This window comes from Ctenopharyngodon idella, chromosome 22 (assembly GCF_019924925.1).
Source record: "Ctenopharyngodon idella isolate HZGC_01 chromosome 22, HZGC01, whole genome shotgun sequence".
Classification (NCBI taxonomy): Eukaryota; Metazoa; Chordata; class Actinopteri; order Cypriniformes; family Xenocyprididae; genus Ctenopharyngodon; species Ctenopharyngodon idella.
The window spans coordinates 6,609,557-6,630,490 of NC_067241.1; the positions used below are offsets into that span (position 1 = coordinate 6,609,557).

The 20,934-nt window shown below is 37.5% G+C and overlaps 1 long non-coding RNA gene across 4 annotated transcripts; it reads right to left on the minus strand.

Annotated features, from left to right (window-relative positions):
- Positions 1-3,731: 3,731 nt before the first annotated feature.
- LOC127505338 (uncharacterized) lies at positions 3,732-16,001 on the minus strand. 4 transcript variants are annotated; one of them, XR_007927690.1, is made up of 5 exons: positions 15,879-16,001; positions 11,861-12,070; positions 10,962-11,053; positions 9,092-9,143; positions 3,732-4,798 (listed from the first exon to the last, which is right to left on the minus strand). It is a non-coding gene; the product is annotated as an uncharacterized LOC127505338 (long non-coding RNA). The 4 variants fall into 4 exon arrangements; XR_007927691.1 differs by having other exon boundaries at positions 15,883-16,000; XR_007927692.1 differs by lacking the exon at positions 15,879-16,001 and adding an exon at positions 13,138-13,152.
- Between the last annotated feature and the right edge of the window lie 4,933 nt (positions 16,002-20,934).

A 20,934-nucleotide genomic window follows, 5' to 3' on the forward strand; every position in this document is an offset into this window, starting at 1 on the left:
CGTTTAGTGACTCTTTTCGTCTAGTTGGTTTCGCCTTCACTACAGTAGACACGAGGTGAGTGTGGATTTGTGAGTCATGGAAGGAACCATTCGTTCGCTAAAAAACACACAGAATCTACCGAAACAAGTATTGTGCTTTATTAAAAGGGTGAATGTTTAACCTTTTCCCTCACAAATGACGATAAAGCAGAGCTATTGTTTTTTTTTTTCTCACAAGATTTGATTCGTTCATTTCAAAGATTCATTTCGAAACACCACAGAAAGCAGTTGTATAGGCAAATATTCCAAACATCCTTGTCAACCAAAAATGTCATTCATCCAATAGGCTATTATTAATTAGTGATGGATCTAGTTCATTTTTAAACAACTGCATTCCAACGTTCCAAATGGAACTGTGAGAGAATTATGCAATACTATTATGTGCAAGCAATGCGGCATTGCAAATGTGTCTGCAATTATTGACAATAGGCTACATCTGCAATCACCATAATGCACCATTAGATGGCGCAATGTGAACTTCAATCAAGCTTCAAGATCTTGGTCATTTTTTTTTCTTTTCTTTTCTTTTCTTTTCTTTTCTTTTCTTTTCTTTTCTTTACTTTTTGTTGTGAAACATTTTTGTAATTTAATCAAGCTTATTCTTGCATTGCATTAACCTGCATTGCATTAAACTCATTGTAGGCCTATCAGTTTTTTAAGCTGTCTTGTTGGAATGTTTGGAGTGAGGTGCCGCTTTTGTCAAAAACAGTATCCCATATTTCAGTCTCCAGCAAGATTTATGTGCCCATTGGTCTACTATTTAGGCCAGGATTAATTTGAGGTAGATGCATCTCCTTTCATCTCACTGTCACAAATAGAGCAAAGAGCTCCCAGAGAACGGCAGCATTCTGTCCCAATGTGCTGCATCATTTTATTTCAGGCAGAGAAAAAGAGAGAGGAGAAGAGAAAAGGAAATCAATGCTTTGCTTGATCCTCCATTAAAGGCAACCCTTAGTTTTCTTCTTATCACCTCTGTAAGCTGTGTATTCAGAGTATTATTATGAGGAATTTCAGTGTCTCTCATTCTCATTACTCCAGGTGAGTGTATTCTTGTTTGCTCTTAACTATACTCTTAAACTTGACAGACATCACCAACATAAATATGACATCAGCACTCTGCATTCTCCTGCCATGCATCCATAATTAATTAAATGATTACCTAAATTCTGCCAGTAAGGTGTGAAGATGCTGCCTAAAAGTTGTCGACAGTGAGCAGAAATGATGAGGCTTTCAGCAGAGAGCAATGTTAAATCCTAAATGCGTTGAACAATATATACAGTATCTCACAGAGGTGAGTACACCCCTCACATTTTTGTAAATATTTTATTATATCTTTACATGTGACAACACTGAAGAAATGACACTTTGCTACAATGTAAAGTAGTGAGTGTACAGCTTGTATAACAGTGTAAATTAGCTGTCCCCTCAAAATAACTCAACACACAGCCATTAATACCTAAACCGCTGGCCACAAAAGTGAGTACACCCCTAAGTAAAAATGCCCAAATTGGGCCCAATTAGCCATTTTCTCTCCCCGGTGTCATGTGACTCGTTAGTGTTACAAGGTCTCAGGTGTGAATGGGGAGCAGGTGTGTTAAATTTGGTGTTATCGCTCTCACTCTCTCATACTGGTCACTGGAAGTTCAACATGGCACCTCATGGCAAAGAACTCTCTGAGGATCTGAAAAAAATAATTGTTGCTCTACATAAAGATGGCGTAGGCTATAAGAAGATTGCCAAGACCCTGAAACTGAGACCATAGACCATACAGCGGTTTAACAAGACAGGTTCCACTCAGAACAGGCCTCGCCATGGTCGACCAAAGAAGTTGAGTGCACGTGCTCAGCATCATATCCAGAGGTCGAAATAGACTTATGAGTGCTGCCAGCATTGCTGCAGAGGTTGAAGGGGTGAGGGGTGTCAGTGCTCAGACCATACGCCGCACACTGCATCAAATTGGTCTGCATGGCTGTCGTCCCAGAAGGAAGCCTCTTCTAAAGATGATGCACAAGAAAGCCTGCAAACAGTTTGCTGAAGACAAGCAGACTAAGGACATGGATTATTGGAACAATGTCCTGTGGTCTGATGAGGCCAAGATAAACTTATTTGGTTCAGATGGTGTCAAGCGTGTGTGGTGGCAACCAGGTGAGGAGTACAAAGACAAGTGTGTCTTGCCTACAGTCAAGCATGGTGGTGGGAGTGTCATGGTCTGGGGCTGCATGAGTGCTGCCGGCACTGGGGAGCTACAGTTCATTGAGGGAAACCATGAATGCCAACATGTACTGTGACATACTGAAGCAGAGCATGATCCCCTCCCTTCGGAGACTGGGCCGCAGGGCAGTATTCCAAACACACCTCAACCCCAAACACACCTCCAAGATGACCACTGCCTTGCTAAAGAAGCTGAGGGTACCTAAACCCTATTGAGCATCTGTGGGGCATCCTCAAACGGAAGGTGGAGGAGCGCAAGGTCTCTAACTTCCACCAGCTCTGTGATGCCGTCATGGAGGAGTGGAAGAGGACTCCAGTGGCAACCTGTGAAGCTCTGGTGAACTCCATGCCCAAGAGGGTTAAGGCAGTGCTGGAAAATAATGGTGGCCACACAAAATATTGACACTTTGGGCCCAATTTGGACATTTTCACTTAGGGGTGTACTCACTTTTGTGGCCAGCAGTTTAGACATTAATGGCTGTGTGTTGAGATATTTTGAAGGGACAGCAAATTTACACTGTTGTACAAGCTTTACACTCACTATTTTACATTGTAGCAAAGTGTCATTTCTTCAGTGTTGTCACATGAAAAGATATAATACAATATTTACAAAAATGTGAGGGGTGTACTCACTTCTGTGAGATACTGTATAATCACATTATAAAATATATTTTATTATATGTTGTGTAATCCAACGTAAAATATATTTGAGAGGGACTTTTCTATTTTGTATTATATGTGCATGCCTGAATGACATCAGGTCTGGTTAACAAGGTGAGTACAGTTTTGATCAGTTATCATATGCAAATAAAACTCTGGAGCCACTGACATAACACAATTCAGACTCAAGAGATAAACTAGAGTAAAATTCAAAATACCATCTGGCCATATTAATGATACAACAGAAACAACATGATACGTTTGCTATAGAGTTTGCCCTAAAAATGTATCATGCACATTGCTTTGTGCATAAAAATGTGATTGACAGTGTCTGTGGCATTAAGATCCAATCCAGCAAGTGAGTAAGCTGGTCTAAAAGACACATTTCTGAGATTATCCATACAGTTCATTTGAATTTAGCATTGCTCTTTGATATATATGGTGTCCAACATACCTTTTAAAGTAACATTTGTGATATTAAATTTGTGAAGGTTACTGTTGCATTGCATTGTAAACACACTTTTACGGGATGATTTAAAACGAAGTGCTTTAATAGTTTGTGAAAGACCTTACTAAATTGATTTCCAGCTTTCAGGACAAGTTCAGGCTTATTGCCACACTGATGTGATTACATCAAAACCTCAAGTGAGTTACGAGCGTTTCATTCACCTGCGCAAACCACCCTTTTGATGATCAACAACCGAAACCAAATCACTAATGAAATTCCCTGAAAATGAAACTTGACTTAATACAAATCGCTTTAAAGATAATACTAAACAGAAACCAGAAATAGGGAAATAACACAACATGACAATAATGACGACATTTTAAAAACTTTTTATTGTTGTTTGGAAAAATGAAATCATTAAAATACAGTCTATTAAAAATAAATTTAAATCAATATTAATACAAATATTAAAAAAATATATTTTTAAAATGGTTATTAAACACTTACATTCTACATATTTGTGTATTTATATATTTTTATTTTCAAAAAAATATTCTAGACATTTTTTCAAACCAAAATGACAGGTATTTTCATTCATCATTGATGATAATGTATATTTTAGTCCATTAGCAAACTTCATAATGAACATATTACAACACAATGTCATCTGAATTTATCATCATATAGTCCAAGTATAAACAGGTCACACCATGTAATGGCAATACTGAAATCTGGTCAGCTGATATTCACAATAACACTTGACTAAATAACTCCTGATCTCATGAAAAAAAAAAAAAAAAAAATCATTTGATCTAAACTATGACAATAACGTCATGGAAAAAAATGACCAAAGATACTGTAAGCATGAATCAGTCTTTCACTTGAAATGCGCTTATGAAATAAGTCGCTGTATGTGTTCAAGCGGCAGTGACAAAAACAAAAGCTCACACTCACAATTAGAAGAACGAATGGGAAGAGAAGCTTGGTAATATGTACAGACTGAGGTTCTCTTTTCTTGTCTCTCTCTCCAGGCTCTAAGTGCGGGTGGGCAGCTGAGTGCGTGAGCGGGGTCGGATAGATGGGCCTCCCAAGGTGACGAGTTTCTGCGGCAGTATACTTGCTGATTGCTTCGTTCTCACTCCACACAACAACCAGCTAAGACACTGCCAAAGAACCACTCACAGCAGCACCCTTCCATCACTCGCTCGCTCTCCTTCCATCACTTCAGCATCTCTCGCCATCATCTGTCGGTGACTGTAAAGGCTCCTCGTATATGACTCTCCCGTCTGCTGCAGGTGAGCTCTGGACACTTTAATACTCTGCTCATGGAATGTCCAGAGTTTTTGTATGACAGCCAGGGACAGAGGTAGATTTCCCCTTACCGAATAAGCCTTTGTTCTGCTTTCACTTTCCAAGAGATGACGGTAGGTGAGAGGTCGCCTGAAAACACAGAAAACATCTCATACTTCCAGTTTATTACTGCTGAATATGAAAACAGAACTGTGTGACATAACACAGGTAATGACGGCATTCAAAAAAAATTTGTTTTGTTTTCCAGTAAAAAATATTAAAAATAAACAATAAATATAGAATAATATATAAAATAAATGTATAATAAAAAAGGTAATTTTTTTTTTTTTTTTTTTACAAAAAATACAGGAAATACAGTAATATAATGAATATTACTATAAATGTATAATATAAAATGTTCATTATAATATGCTGATTTGCTGCTCAATTTCTTATTATTATCAGCTGTGATGCTTAATATTTTTTCTTTGATTTTTTTAAAATAAATTCTTATCAATTTAACGCATCCTTGCTGTATAAAACAATTTTGTTTTAAAAATTTATATTTATTTTAAAATAATATTTTTACTGGAAATATATAAATACTGGAAGACAAAAATACTGCAGTGCAACTAACAAATTAAACCAAAGTACAAAGGGACAATGACGACTGTATTACTAAGTGTAGAAAGTACCAAAAATCACAGTTCTCATGTCTGTGATGTCATTTCATCATAGCCGCGTGATTTCCAAGTTAGCATTCAATAAAAAGCTATGACAGAACACTTACCTTCAATAATCACAAGAAAGACGAAAACAAACCCTGAGGATACACTGACGTAGCACTCTTCCTACACTTTACGACAGTAACGCTAGCTTGCTAAGACTCCTTCCGATGTAAACAAGCCTGGAAAGCTTACAAGAGAAAAACTATCCTCAAAAAAAAAAAGAGTTTGAGAGACCGCCACACCTCAGGGAGGGGAGAGCACACCTTCCTTTATTACTTATATGAACTATGCTCACCCTCTACACCGCAAATAGAGCCGTGACTCACTTATTCTCAAATAAACGCTGAATCTAGGTTCAAAGGGTTCAGCCTATATTTGCCTGTAAGAAACTCTGAGAACAGATGTGTGTGAAAGAGCAAGATCGCTCGCATGAGTGTGTCATATGTTTATGAGTTAGATGACTGAAGGGGGTTGGTCTGGTCCCTGATTTGTTGTTCACCTACAGAAGCAGTGTGAAGGCCCTATCTGTTGGTATTCCCCACAGTGCAGCTATTTTGGGCAGACAGCCTCTCTCTTAAGGGCTCTGCCAGAGAAGAAGGGCCTCTGCTCACTTAGCAAGAAGGCTTAGAACAGAGTGGGAGAGAGTTAGCGTGTGCGTGGGAGAGCGGAAGAGTGAGGAAGAGAAAGTGGAGGCACAATTAAAGAGAAATAAAAAGTGAAAGAGAGAAAGAAAGTGATGAAAAAAAACGGTCGTGTGGCTGCGGGTGACAGTTAAATCAGATCAGGGTCTTGAAATGCAGTAGAAGCGCTTGTGGCAATAGATGTGCGCAACACCAGGCTTAGTCACTGTCATCAGACGCTCGAAAATCCCATACTCAAGCAATACGGGGCACTGTGACCCAGATGAGGTGGATGGGCGTCCTTTTGTACCACTCTTTATCCTGTGCTGTTTGGTGACAAGCAATAAGTCCACAGAGCTGAGTTGCCAAGCGCACGCATGCACGTTATCCCTTGAAATGAACATTTGCCTATGAAAACAGGTTGAGGTCAGGAAAGGGCTAAGTAGCGCATGTGATATTATCTTCGTTCCCTACTCTTCAGTCCGAGCAAGAGGCACCAGTAAAGCCTTTTTACAGCAACTGCTGATACAATATTCTGTTGCGTCCGCAGCGTTATCTGAGTCTGAGCAAACACACCTGTAATTATGAGACTATTTCAGTAACAGCCCTGCGCTGACTGTTACAGTACCTCACATGAATGCTGACATCACCGCAGGACGAGGGAGGGGGCAGAAACAGGGTGAGGTTTTCCTAGAAGAAACTTCAAGCAGCTTCTTTTACTTCTACAATTCACCCAAACTGTTATAAATTATGAAATGAATATATATATATATGATCATAAATCTTCATATAATTGTAATTATAATTTCTTAATATTTTATTAAACATTTTTCATTTATTTTTTAAAACAATAAAAAATTCAAGATATATATAAATATATAATTGTATGTAAATTATATTTTAATATTTTCTGTGTGTATATATCTATATCCATATATAATAAATCTTCATATAATTGTAATTATAATTTCTTAATATTTTATTAAACATTTTTCATTATTTTTAAAACAATAAAAAATTCAAGATATATATAAATATATAATTGTATGTAAAATATATTTTAATGTTTTGTGTGTATATCTATATCTATATCTATATCCATATATCATAAATCTTCATATAATTGTAACTATAATTTCTTAATTTTTTAAATTAAACTTTTTAAATTATTTTTAAAACAATAAAAAAAGTCAAGATATATATAAATATATAATTGTAAGTAAAATATAATTTTTGATTTCTGTGTGTGTATATATCATAAATCTTCAAATAATTGGAATTATAATTTCTTAATTTTTATTAAACATTTTTCATTTATATTTAAAACAATAAAAAAATCAAGTTATATATATATATATATATATATATATATATATACACATATATATATTTTTATGTAAAACATTTTAATATTTTCTGTGTGTGTATATATATAGAATAAAATATAATAAATATAAATGGACATATATAAACATGCATACATACAAGTATGTATATATATATATATATATATATGCATATGTTTTTTTTTTTTTTTTTTACAGTATATTGTTTAAGCTTTACATTTTGTTAGATTAAAACAAGAAAATTCAAGATATAACAAGCCTTTGCAAACATCTTATGCAAGTTTGCTTAAATGTTACTTTAAGGATTTTATTTAAAAATTTTTAAAGTTTAAAAAATATTTTATTTAAAGTTTTTAAATAATACACAAAGTACTGAAATACAAGACAAAAATACAGATGATACAGATAAAATTATGTAGCCCATCAGACTGTACCTCATAATTTCTGTTTTTGTCTGAATGTTGACAGCCTGTCAGTCCTGCTTGGCTGTCTTTTTAGTTACTGGATGTGTATATTGCGTCAAACGTAGGCGTTTTGTGCGATATAACATGACAGGACGCATGCTAAATGACATCCCCAGCAATGGTATGTATTATCATAATAAAGGCTTTGAATTCTATCAGCCAAAAATGTCATTAGACCACATCTGAAGGCTGCTATGAGGAAATCTGATCGGCTCTTTGGACAGACAAAGATAAACACACGCACCCATGGATGAGCACACAGCTGTCTGACGGTCTTTAGAAAAAGAGGAACGCTACATGTATGCCACCCAAACCAGCACAGATGTATAAAATCATTATATCACATGCAGCGCCTTGTAAAAGCATTCAGACCCTCACATACCCCCACACACACTCGTACACAAACACACGCCTCGTGATCTGGTTTTTGCTGCAGTTGCTAAATTGCAGTGTTGTGTCCCTGTGTCTGTCTCGTGAGGCCGACGGCTTGCTGAGGCCACATGATGGCAGGAATTCCTGGCTGCTTTGGGCCTGATGTAATCTCTAATACAGGCTTTCAGGAAGCAGGGGAAAAACATACGCGCATACACACACACACACCTGCCAGCTGGCACTGCCGTGTGCCTGTACGTCTCTGACACACTTCAGAACCAAGAAACACAGGCGCTGCATTAACTGACAGATCAAATTAATGTGTTTATGGGTTTGTCTAAACTAGTTTGACTGTTTAAGTGATCCGGGAAAATCTGAATGTCTAAAACAAATTATACATTTAGAATAAATGCAGTGAAATCAGTAGTAGAGGAGCAAACCACTATCTGTCTAATGTATATAGCATCATTTAAAGGGATAGTTCACCTAAAAATTAAAATTCTGTCATATTTGTTCCAAACCTATATGCATTTCTTTTTTCTTTTTTTTTCAAAAGAATATGTTTTGAAGAATGTTGTTTTGGTGACCAATAGCTTCCATTGTGTATACAAAATAAATAAATAAAAAATCTTCTGCTGTGTTCCACAGAAAGCCATACACTTTTGGAAAGACATCAGGGTGCATGAGTAAATTATAACAAAATTAAAATTTTCGGGTGAACTATCCTTTTAAATATGCATTTTTTTCTTTAGATTTCTAAAAAAACAAGTCTTTTCGACATTTTGGCAACATACAGTATGCCAAAAAATATGTCGAATGCAACTACAGTTAGAACTGAAAGCTAATTTAAGACAGAAAACTGTATATCGACAAGGACAGTTAAAATTTTGAATAACTAGAATCAGACACTCACCTTACTGCTGACTCCAGGTCTCTCATCGTCTCCAGGACATCTGGATACGCTTCTGTAAAAAAAAAAAGAGAAGCACTTTGTTTTTTACCACCGTCTGCACTGTTGTTTTCTCGCCCTCTTTCTCCCACGGTTGTCACTTTGTCTATAGTACAACAGTCATTTCAATTCTTTGGACTTAATCATGTTAAAGGGAAAGTACTGCTAAATGTCACTGGCAAAACTTCTCATGTTTGTTCCTTTATTCTGCTAATTAAACTAATACTGTGCCAGCAAGCTTCCCTCTGTGATTTTAGTTAAGTAGTTGGTGTGATAAAAATAGATTTTTTTTTTTTTTTTTTAACATTAAACAGGGTGAGTTAAGTCACTGGAAACCACAGAATGAGTATAGCTTACAATCAATCAATAAATACAAATAAATAAATTAATAAAGTTGCTATTAGGGTCAGAAATTAATTTTTCCCCTACAGGGCAAAACTTTAAGAGGCCATATTCTTCAAACCATATAAAATATACTCAATGTCATTATTTTATGTATAAGGGTGTATTCACACTAGGCATGTTTGTTTCAATTAAAACGAACTCTAATGTGATTGCTCTGTTAGTTCGGCCATCCGAACCCTGGTGCACACCAAACAAGCGGACCGAGACCCCTGGAAAGGTGGGTCTCGACCCGGTTCCTAACGAACTCGATTGAAATATGAACCCAACATGGACCAAAGACATCTAAACAAACCAAAAACAGGATGTGATTTCACCAAATGCGACCCTAAAAAGAACAGAATGCTGAAGCATTCCTGTTTTTTCTCTCTTCATAGGAGCTACGCTGCCCATTAGAGTTTGGTACAGGCGTCAGAAACACCATCTCCTTGCAGAAGATCTTTGTTTGTGTGCAACGGAGCTGTTTTGACTCCTTTACACATCTTATAAACTCTTCACAAGTTCTCAGCTGGTCAAAATACCATCATAAATATGCACATACAACGAGCGCATTTAAAAACAAAACACTGTTTTGGATGTTTTGGTAAGTTTTTTTTTTTTTTACGTTTTTTTTTTTTTTTTTGTATCTTTAGGTCCGGTCTTAAAAATACAAGTGTGAACGCTAAGCGAACCAGGACTAAATGTATTATTTTCTTTTTGTTTCGGACCAAAAGAACCAAGAGAACTGAACTACAATTCTGAACACCCCCTATAATACTTAAATTGAACTATATTTATTAAAATTCATTATGTGATAATGTATATAACTATATTAAGAAATATATCAGACATTTAAAAAAATAATAATAAAAAACATCAATTACATTTTCAATTTCAGGGACACTTTTTGTCACATTTAATTGCATTTTTGCCCTGAGCCCTCAAGTTTTGACCCTGGTAGCTATAGATAATATTTCAGAAGATGAATGACTAACAATAGGCAAACATTTTTAAGAACAACTGCCTTTCACTTTCCTACAGTACTGAAAATAAAAAAAAATCGTAAAATAAAAAAAGAGACAGAAAAGAGCGGGAAACCGGAAAAAGTCATAGGGGACAGTTTGTTTACCAAAAAAGCTAGAACCTCAAGTCTTTGCAAGGCTATATGGGGAGACAAAGTGCAAACATTGCATTCCTAAACAATATCAGTTTACTCAAGAGACTGTTGATCAATGCAAGCTCTATTTGTAGAGCTAGAATACATTAATAATTCACACAGCCCACCTTTCAGCCAGTAAAATACATTACTATCAGCACACTGATGCTTCTGGCAACAGCAGAGGTGCTTACGAGCTAACCACGAGTTCACGGAAGTAACCAACACTTTGGTAGCCACCGAATAAATGTACAGACTTTAGTCAGTACATAAAACAAGACTGGCAAAACATCTCACCTTTTGTCTCTGGGGTCGGTGTCATTAGAAGACAGCCGATAAGCCGTGGTGAGGTCAGGGATCTTCCAGAAAGGGATCATCCAGTGCAGAAACTGTTTAATCAAAGGCAAAAACATTCCTTTATATAGTCAGTCAAGTTCATATATGTGTTTGCTCGGATAACACAAAAGAGTCACAAAGGGATTCATTATTCTTCCATTGCTTCAGATTGATTTTCTCTATTTTTAAGGTCAGCAGTAATTGTTCACGGAGCACCAAAGGTGATGAGCGCAGAGTCATTGAACAATTTATCAATAATGTTTGTGAAAATCAGCTTACATTTAGACACAGAGGCGGAAATAATGTGACTCTTAAAGAAATGAATTAATGGCAAAGTTTACTAAGAGAGACACCAATGATTTTTATAGCCTTTACATTTCAGCTCAAACAGCAGCTCATAAATTAAAGAAAATCTATTTTGTAGCCAATTACACTGCAAAAAAGCTTAATCTTTGTGTGTGTGAACTATATTAATATATATATATATATATATATATATATATGCTTAAAACAAGATACATTTTGTTGACCACATTGGCAATTTTTTAAATCAGTTTAAGCATGAATTGTACTGCATTTTGTTAGATTTATGCTTAAAACAAGAAAGAAACTGTCTATGGCGTAAGATAAAAAAACTGAATTCAAGACATTCTCTAAAAACAAGTCTTGTTATCTTATGCAGTTTTGTTTCTTTAAGACGTTTTTAATGAACAGAAGAGATAAATTTACTGATTAAGAAAATAATTTTATGCAGTGTAATGATGTACTTCTAAGTACACTGTAATTATAAAATAGCAAAAAGGCATTTTGAATAAAAGCACTTCTATTCTTAAGCTACACCTGAGGAGTGACACACTTACCTGGGTGTTGAATGTTTGTCAGTTCAGTCTGTCCCAATATCCATACAGTCGACAGTATGCTGTTTTCGTCTTTCACTGGTCAGTTGGATGAGAAACAGTTACTGGCGCTGACCACAAGCCTCAACTCCCTCCTGACAAGCCGGTACAAGTCAAGACATGTTCTTGTTGCTCTGCACAGCGCCCTCTGCTCTACCACTTCAACTGGGAGAACTGGAGGAGGAGCAAAGACAGAAGAGAAGACTTAGCATCAGAGGTGACAGGGCAAATCAGAGATACCTTTCTCTCAGAGGTCACTGTACTCTCTTTACAGGCAGGAGCATGTTCAGACAGTCACTGTGCAATACAACAACACGCGAATAAGTGACTCAGACAGGATGTGTGAGGAAAGCTACGTACAGACACGTGCAAGAAAACACTTTTTTTTCAAATTCAGCATGACTGTTATTATTTAAAGTGTTAAAACTACTATATTTCATTCACATTTACACTTATTTGTGTGTACAGGCATCTCCAACCCATTCACTTAAGTGGGATTAAAGTAGGCCTGTAACATAAGCCTATAAAAGAATTGCCACAGTAGGATTTCCTATACTATTTTATAGGTTATTTTGTTAAATATTTCAATTGAAACCATTTTTTTTTTTTTTTGAAAGATAAAATACGATTAAGAGTGAGCATAACATAATCGTAGCACAATTAATTAATCTATTAAAACTTTCTAGGTTTTCATTTAAAACAGAATTAGAAGAGTGAGTGTCTTACAAACTCAATACAGTTAACTTTTAATCATGTGCAATAGAGCAGATCTGACACGCAGTAAGCCAGTTTGTTCCCTGAGGGAGATTTTCATGGGGCCCTGCACTGCTCCGCCTGGTGGTGAAGTCTTACTGCACCAAAGTTCAAATTGAAGGTGTACTATTCTACTTTTAGGATATAAGCTCATTTTAATTATATAAAAAATAATATGAATAAAAATTAAGTAATAAAAAATAAAATCAAAATATTTAAAAATAATATCTGTATCTAAATAATGAATTTCTTCAAGTAATAATATTTTTTCACAATGTACAAAGTAATATATGTATCTAAAAATTTGTATATAATAAAAATAACTATTAATAATGATATAATAATTAAAAATGCATTTTAAACTTTTTGAAAAAATAAAAAAAGAGCATAGCATATTGTAAATACATGGTTGATCTACTGAAAGACACAATTAAGTATTGCTTAATCAAATGATCACAGAGAATATTTACACAAATATTTACACTTACCCAAATCCTCAGTGGAATACGCATCCACACAAATGATTTCTCAGATATTAGCCAGCACTGATTTATGTAGCAATGAAACGCAAACCCTAATTAAAGTGAAGCACCAGAGCAGTAAGGCACAGACCACAGCGCTCTAGAGAAACTTCATCACCAGGCAGAGTTGCAGTGCAGCGGCAGAGCTCAACACCACAATAAATGTAACGCTGTGGCCTCTCTCTCTCTCTCTCTCTCTCTCTCTCTCTCTCTCCCTCGCTCTCTCTCTCTGCAGTCTGGTCCACTGTATGTTACAGTACTAGGACTGCACTTCACTGGATTGCAGCAGTCCAAGACTGATGACCTTACCAATAAAAAGAGCAGAGTCACAAATGCCAGCGTTTCCATTTCCATCAGCACACACCGTCCTGTAGCTCACCTTCACCCTTCTCACTTACCCCTCTTCTAATTGTTTTGCCCCAGTATGAAGTAACACATTTTGTTCTTTCAATCCTAAATGTTTGACATGTACATTTCCTATTGGTTTTATTGGTGTCAGTGAGAGCTGACTGATGGCTATTGGACACAGGTGCTGCAGTGGTGGTTAAGAGTGCGCCAAATTTCACCAAGTGCGCTCACTGGCCTACTCTCTGCTGCATTGGAGCCTTGTTCCTAGTATGGGACAATGCACCATTTGAGTCTTAAAAAAATCCCTTTACGAACATGAAGTGTTTTACAACGCCGCTTTAATTGGTCGGAAGTAGCTTTGCGGATGGCTTTAAATTTACCGCCGTTGAAATAAAGTAAATCCCTAAACATCATGTGCCAATTTGCTTGCAATACTATGAGAGGTTGGAGGGCAAGTGTGGAATCCTTACTCCAGCAAGATCAAAGCTTGCTGCATTGATTACATCATAGGAACTAGAGCACTAGTATGGGACATTGCACCACTGGGTTGGGGGGGGGGGGGGGGGGGGGGGTAGATTCGGTGGGGGGAGGTGGTGGAGTAAGAGGGCTAATCTAGCTGTTCTGTCTTCTGTCTCTCTCTTTCTTCCTGTCAGGAGGGCACATCCACAATCTGGGCTGCCAAACTCCAGACAAGAGCAATAGACTTCCGTAACATCCTTCCATTAACTTGCTTTCTCTGTTTCTCTCTCTCATCGTCCACGTGACCGCGTAGCTGCCTGTCTTTCTTGCTGCTGCCACATCTTGGCAGTACTGCAGGAACTGTGCTGCAGGACACTGCAGGGTATCCGCTCTCCCTCTCGTTCTTACTCTCAATGTGTAACTTTTCACGAGGAAACAGTAGTGAAGAAAAAGTAGCCGTTTTGGAGGGATGAACAGTAAGGTTCAACGTCATTCTGTACCTCAAAGCAGATCTCTGGAGAGAATGGGGGAGGAAGAGTAAGAGGAGATGGGAGGATGGGTGTTAAAGAACATCAGGTGAGTGCGGCAATACGCTTTTTGGCTGAGCAGCAGCAACCTCCCTCCCCCCACCCCCCTTTGGCGAGCGCCATGAGAAACTGCAGTTTCTGCTAATGATGTCAGGCAGCGGATCTGACAGTGATATATCACTCCTTGCATTCCTGCTGTATACAGATCTAATCCTGCCCTATAGCTTGCAATATACACAACCGCGGCCGTTCTTCAACGTTCAGTTGGGATGGATGGGTTATGTGTGTAACCTGAGTTGAACTCATCACCGCGGAGTTTGTGCGCTGGTAATGAGCGCTATGTTCAAATTAAAACCTACACAGTCCGCTAAAGTATCATGATATAATCCCATTACATTTCAAAGCACTACATTGAATGAACATAAACGTCACGCTCATTAACAGTATGTAGATAGTTAAATCGCAACAGTGTCATAAGATAACTCCATTAAATTTCAATACACTACACAGAATAAATGAAATATAATGCATTTCCCATGTTTAAGTGTAAGTAGTATCTATAGGTGAGTAGAAAATGAACTAAAGCAGAAAAAGACCTGCAGTGAAAGAGCTATGAGTCCCCCCACCGCTTTATTTGAGTCACTCTCTCTTGTTCTCGGATGGGACGGTTAGTAAGAGTGCGGCACCGTCCAACAGAGAGTGTGAAACACACACACACGTTAATAAACACACTTGAAACTGAGACCCTTATGCACCTGGCTAAACCGTTCTGTCAAAATCTTCTGTCCGAGTGCCCTAAGAGTCTATGGTGGTGACAGTTGCTAGCTGACACATTTGCACACTGCGCTCTGTCCTCCCTAGGCCATCCTAAAACGTTACTTCCATTTTCCCATCTGCTGCAAGTTCTTTAACTCTTTCCCTTCCTGGCATTCTGGTTGCAAGACAAACTGCAGCTTCAGTACTTCAGGCTACACAACACAACAAAGTTCAGCAATGTATGGCACCCTAAAGCAGAATATGTGTGGCCTACATCTTTTATTTATGCCTGCAGGCGTCATTTCTATACCTATATTCAAGCTCGTGTGTCTTTTCTTCCTGTGTTGGTATCCCGCATGCACCTGCGTGTGCTAAGATTAACAGTAAGACCGGCCGGCATTGGTTAGGGAGACGACTACCGAAGTATCAGCAGCCTGACTGCAGAAGATCACTCATCATGTAGGTCAATGCAAACGGGTCCTTTAAGACCTAAGAGCAGGTGAGTGATTAATTCTGCAATCAGACCGAAACATCCCACAAAGCTGAACCCCCCGTGATTGGGTGAAAAGTTCAACATGCGTCCTTTAGCCCTGTAGAGAAAGACAAACTTCCACATACTCACTCAGCCTCCGCTCCCGTCCAGGTCTTGCAGGGGTGATGCACAAGCAGCCGTGTCTTCTCCGTCGGTGGTGTAAAGTTGACTGCAGCATTGCCTGCTGAATGGAATGACATTGTTCGTTCTCTCTCCCTGCTTCATTCTCCTGCTCTCTCTCTCTCTCTTTTCTATCTCTTGCTCCCCCTCCTCCTCTCTGCGCGCTCACTGGCAGTACAAACTGCACAGCTCAGCAGTGTTCTCCCACTGCCGCAGCAGCTCCTGCATGAGCCTTGCGTATCCGAGTGTGCCGTGACTTTTAAAGGGGAACGCAACCTCCAGGGTCAGTGTGCGCCTCATCGCCACCCCCCTACACTCCCACTATGACGACCCCCCACTACCACCTTCCCCCGCAGCAGCTGGTCAAGACATTCCTTAAAAAAAGGTGGTGGTGGTGGTGGTGATTGGGGGGTGGGGGGGGGGGGATTCGAAGAAGGGGGGACATCGAAACTACCTCAATTCCTTCGGATTAAACGGGTGACCCTTTTTGAAACTAAAGTGTGCTATGCTCGTAGTGCGGACACCATCCATCTTAGCTGCTGACACTGGCCCAAATCCGCCTAATGAGGCTATGTGGCCGATTTCGTCAGGTGGATTTAAAAACGATGGATGGTGAATGAAATGAAAATGGCTGTGAGAAAATGTTTGTATCGATGGTGACGGGAAAAAAAACTGAAATACAAAACCAGGATCTTGAGAAACCAGATCTGGGGGTGTTTGAGGTGTATCGTTGCTTCCATTGCAACCAGGAGGTCAACTGTCTGGGAGTGAGAGAGATACATTACCAGTGGTGTGCAACATTATATTGGACAGACTACGAAGCGTTTTGACAATCAAGATGATTGAGGCTTCATGTTCCATTCGCCATAGGTTCTAAATCCTGACTTACACGTCGGGAGATCTGACATTACCGTAACTTCTAACAGAGGGGGTTTTGAGAGGGCTGGCCCGCTCTGTGTACAGTAAATCAATCGCAACTCTTTGCATCAGCAAAGCTGGCGCTGCAACCCTGCAGCGGATTCTTCCCCCCATATACCTGCTTGTATTCTGTAAAGCACAACGGTTTGAGTCCGAAAGCTTTTACTACAAGCACCTCAGATACTACTGCAGAAAGCTCACTGAGCTACATTTACTCCTGTTCAATGAAATACTTGAAATACACGATCGGGAGTGCACTGGTCAGGACCGAACTCACAAGACCATGACCTCTGGATAATATATAAATGGCTGCAGCATGCTGGAAGCCGGTGAGGAGGCTTTGTAGAAATGGCAGATGTCATCATAACTGTATTGATTGGTGACCTGCGAGTTTGCCCAGTGGAACAGAAAGCGATCGAGCACAAACTCTGTGCTGATCTCGCACATCTGCGTGGCTGTGAGCGCAGTTTTCAGTTTGCTCTCCAAATCGTTTAGGCCCTAAAAACTCAAAATCATACTTTTGGGGGATAGGGGTGGGGGGAAGTATTAATGAAACATCCTAAACCTTTCACATCCTCACTGAGCCATTCAAATGATTTATGGTGTTTACTTTCCTCTGTCTCATCTGTGACATCAGAGAAAGATACTCATCATGGACAGAAAATCTAGATGATTACACCTACTGATGCCATAGACAAGTGATAGACTGATATACATTTATATTTTACATTTACATTTTTTCTATTAGCAGATGCTATTATCCAAAGCAACTTACCAATAAGGAATACAACATCAGCAATTCATCTTAAGGATGCAGTAACATGAGAAGTGCTGCAATACAAAGAAGTACAGACTACAACAGAGAGTAAAGTGAAAAGTAGTCAAAGAGTATTCATTTATTTGTTTATTTATCAACTGATATTTGGCCATTTTGACATTTGTATTTTAAACATTTCTTGATAAATTCTGTGTAAAATGTTTAGATGAAAAAAAAAAAAGATTGGCATTAATAGTATTAAATTATTTTATATTTAATGTAATACTATAGCAAATATGCAAATAATTTTCTCATTTTAGTTCAATTTAATTCTTACGAGTCAATATCAGCTGATATTTGTTCATTTTAACATTTGTATTTCAAATATTTCTTGATAAATATTGTGTAAAATCAGTGTTCAAATAAATAAGGTTTTGTTATACTATTATATTATTTTATATTTAGTGTAATACCATTTGTTAATTTAAACACTTATTTTTACTACATAATTTTGCTTCGTGTCGTGCCTCCAACCCCTTCAGCCATGACTTATTCACGATACAGCACTAGCCTCGAGTACCTTATTGCTTTTATAAAACAGTTACCACACAGTACAAATATTAAAGCCACAAATATGTATCAATGCAACTTTCATGAAGTAAACTTTCACTAAAGCCTTCCTTCCGCCGGAAAAAATAATCCCTGACCGTGAACAGCAACAGAAGTTACATTATTACGCCATTAGATGGCGGCAAAGACTGTCTTTATGAGTGTGTCAGTCAGTAGCGAAGACTTTTATATTGAAAAGACTGAATTTGTGAACATGGAACAAGATGCAACTGACAAATGCTTTGACTAACGCTGTCAGTCACGGGAAAACCCCTTAACTGTTAAAAGGACAAGATAATACATCGGATATTTAAATAGATTTTTTATTATGAACATAGGACTGACCTGAAGGAAAATGCTAAATCTGAATGCAGGTAATAAACTCGCTCAATCGATCTCTTTCTCACAATACTCTTCTACATAATACAGTAAGCTTCAATGAACAATATCAATTGAGAACAAACAGTTTACAGTGCTAAGAGTGGCTGCTAAAGGTGTTGTGTAGTGATACACAACCGTTGGGTGAAGCGGTCATAGCCGTGTTTTATCGTGAATAAAACACAGCTATTGCATCAGCTAACTGATATATATATATATATATATATACATATATATATATATATAAAATTCACCAAGAAATATTTGAAATATGTGTATAATAGTAATTGTTTATTATATCCTCTAGCCCTCAGTCACCCTACTCTCTAGATATCAGCATCACCCTTTAAAAAAAACTCATATTGAGCAACCACTAGTTTGTACACATGCACCTCTCAGCATTTCAGCACTGCTGGTGTGCTGCGTCTCTCCGCTAAGCATCCTGTGCTGACTTTGACACAGATAGAAATGCCTTCACCAGCATCTCCTTCATGAGCAGTGCATTTTGGTAATGGCATCTCCATTGATAAATAAAACATGAGTGAAGGGCCCTTTTACATGGCTGATCACATTACCCCTCGCCTCACCTGACGCTCTGAGTCAGCTGTCAGAGTGTCCCCTTCCGCCTCCGCACTGCTCTGGGATTATAGCTGGCCGTGAATACCCATGGGAGCAGCTTCATCACCAACCAGCATGCGGAAACTGTTCACAGCCAGGTGTACACTAGCTGCACTGATACTTCAGAATGATTTAAACAAAGAGTGAAATAAACATATTTAAGGTATTCATTGTGTTAAAATTACAGCTGTCAAAGTATCATTTCCTTCACAATAAGTGATTTTGCCCTAATAAAGATTTTTCAAAAGTTAGTGTACTTTTCTACTGAGGAGACAACAGTGTCAGTAAGCTTATGGTGAAGATGTAAAGAAAACAATCATGTATTTCATTGTGCATCGTTTCCAATCAAGCTGTAATTTTGTCAAATAATCCAAAAAAGTATGAAAACATACATACACAAGTTTTTGCATCTACACTTTACATTTTTTAATGTTTTTTAAAGAAATCTTATGTTCACCAAGGCTGCATTTATTTGATCAAATATAAAGTAAAAACAGTAATACTGTGAAATATTATTACGATTTAAAATAACTGTTTTTTATTTTAATATTTTTTGAAATGTAATTTATTCCTGTGATGTCAAAGCTGAATTTTCAGCATCATTGCAGTCTTCAGTGTCACATGATCCTTCAGAAATCATTCCGATATTCTGATTTGCTGCTCAAGAAACATTTCTTATTATCAATGTTGAAAACAGTTACTGCTTAATATTTTTGTAGAAACCGCACTGTAAAAAATTTGTTATCGCAACATTTTTTCTTTTGTCAAATTGACAACTTCAATAATTAATGTGGTTCAGATAACATAATATTTTAAGTTTCTGTTGATTAAACCAATCGCCTTCATCGTATTAACTCAAATTTTTAATTTCAGTGAACTCAAAATTTTAAGGCAACCAGGTAACTTACTTTTATAAGTTGAACCAACAATTCTTTTTTACAGTGCGTGATACCTTTTGTTTTAGGATTTTTTAATGAACATAAAGTGAAATTGAAATCTTTTGTAACAATGTAAGTCTTTACTGTCATGTTTTATCAATTTACTGCATCCTTGCCAAATAAAAGTATTAATTTCTTTAAAAAAATCTTACTGACCCCAAACTAGCTATGAAAATGCTAGCTGTATAGCTACACAAAGGAGTCAGCCATTTTATCTCTAAATGTTTAAAATGTAATTTCCACCATCATAATTTCCATTACAGAATGCTGTTTTTAAAACACAAAACATAATCTGAGATGACAAAAGGTGTTTTCGACTTGAGCGCTGCGCAGATTGATCAGTGTATGACATAAAAGTACTACAAGAGCAATTCAAAAACATACATGGCCGTCTGATCTTTAATTGCTCTCGCGGTACTTTGATGTCACACCGATCAGTCTGCGCAGTGCCGCTTCAAGTCAAACACACCTAAAACGACACTGTGATATAAATGTTTGTGACTTTTCCAATAAATGGAAATCAAAATTTTCCTGTAATGTGTATGCACACTGTTGAGGATTGTTAGTAGACAAATTTCATAAACTAGTCAGTGTAAAAAGCATTTTTAAATTTAATTTCCTAACTGCACAGAACCAGGAGATTGCATAGTTGAAGAAACACATATATAATTTGTTTTCTTTGAGTTCTTGGCAGTCATATGTTTGTATTACTGCAATAAAGGCACATTTGGTCTGTATTACTTAAGAGACATAAGTAGACACAGCAGGTCTATCTCTAACAGATCACAGAGGTTAATCTTCAGA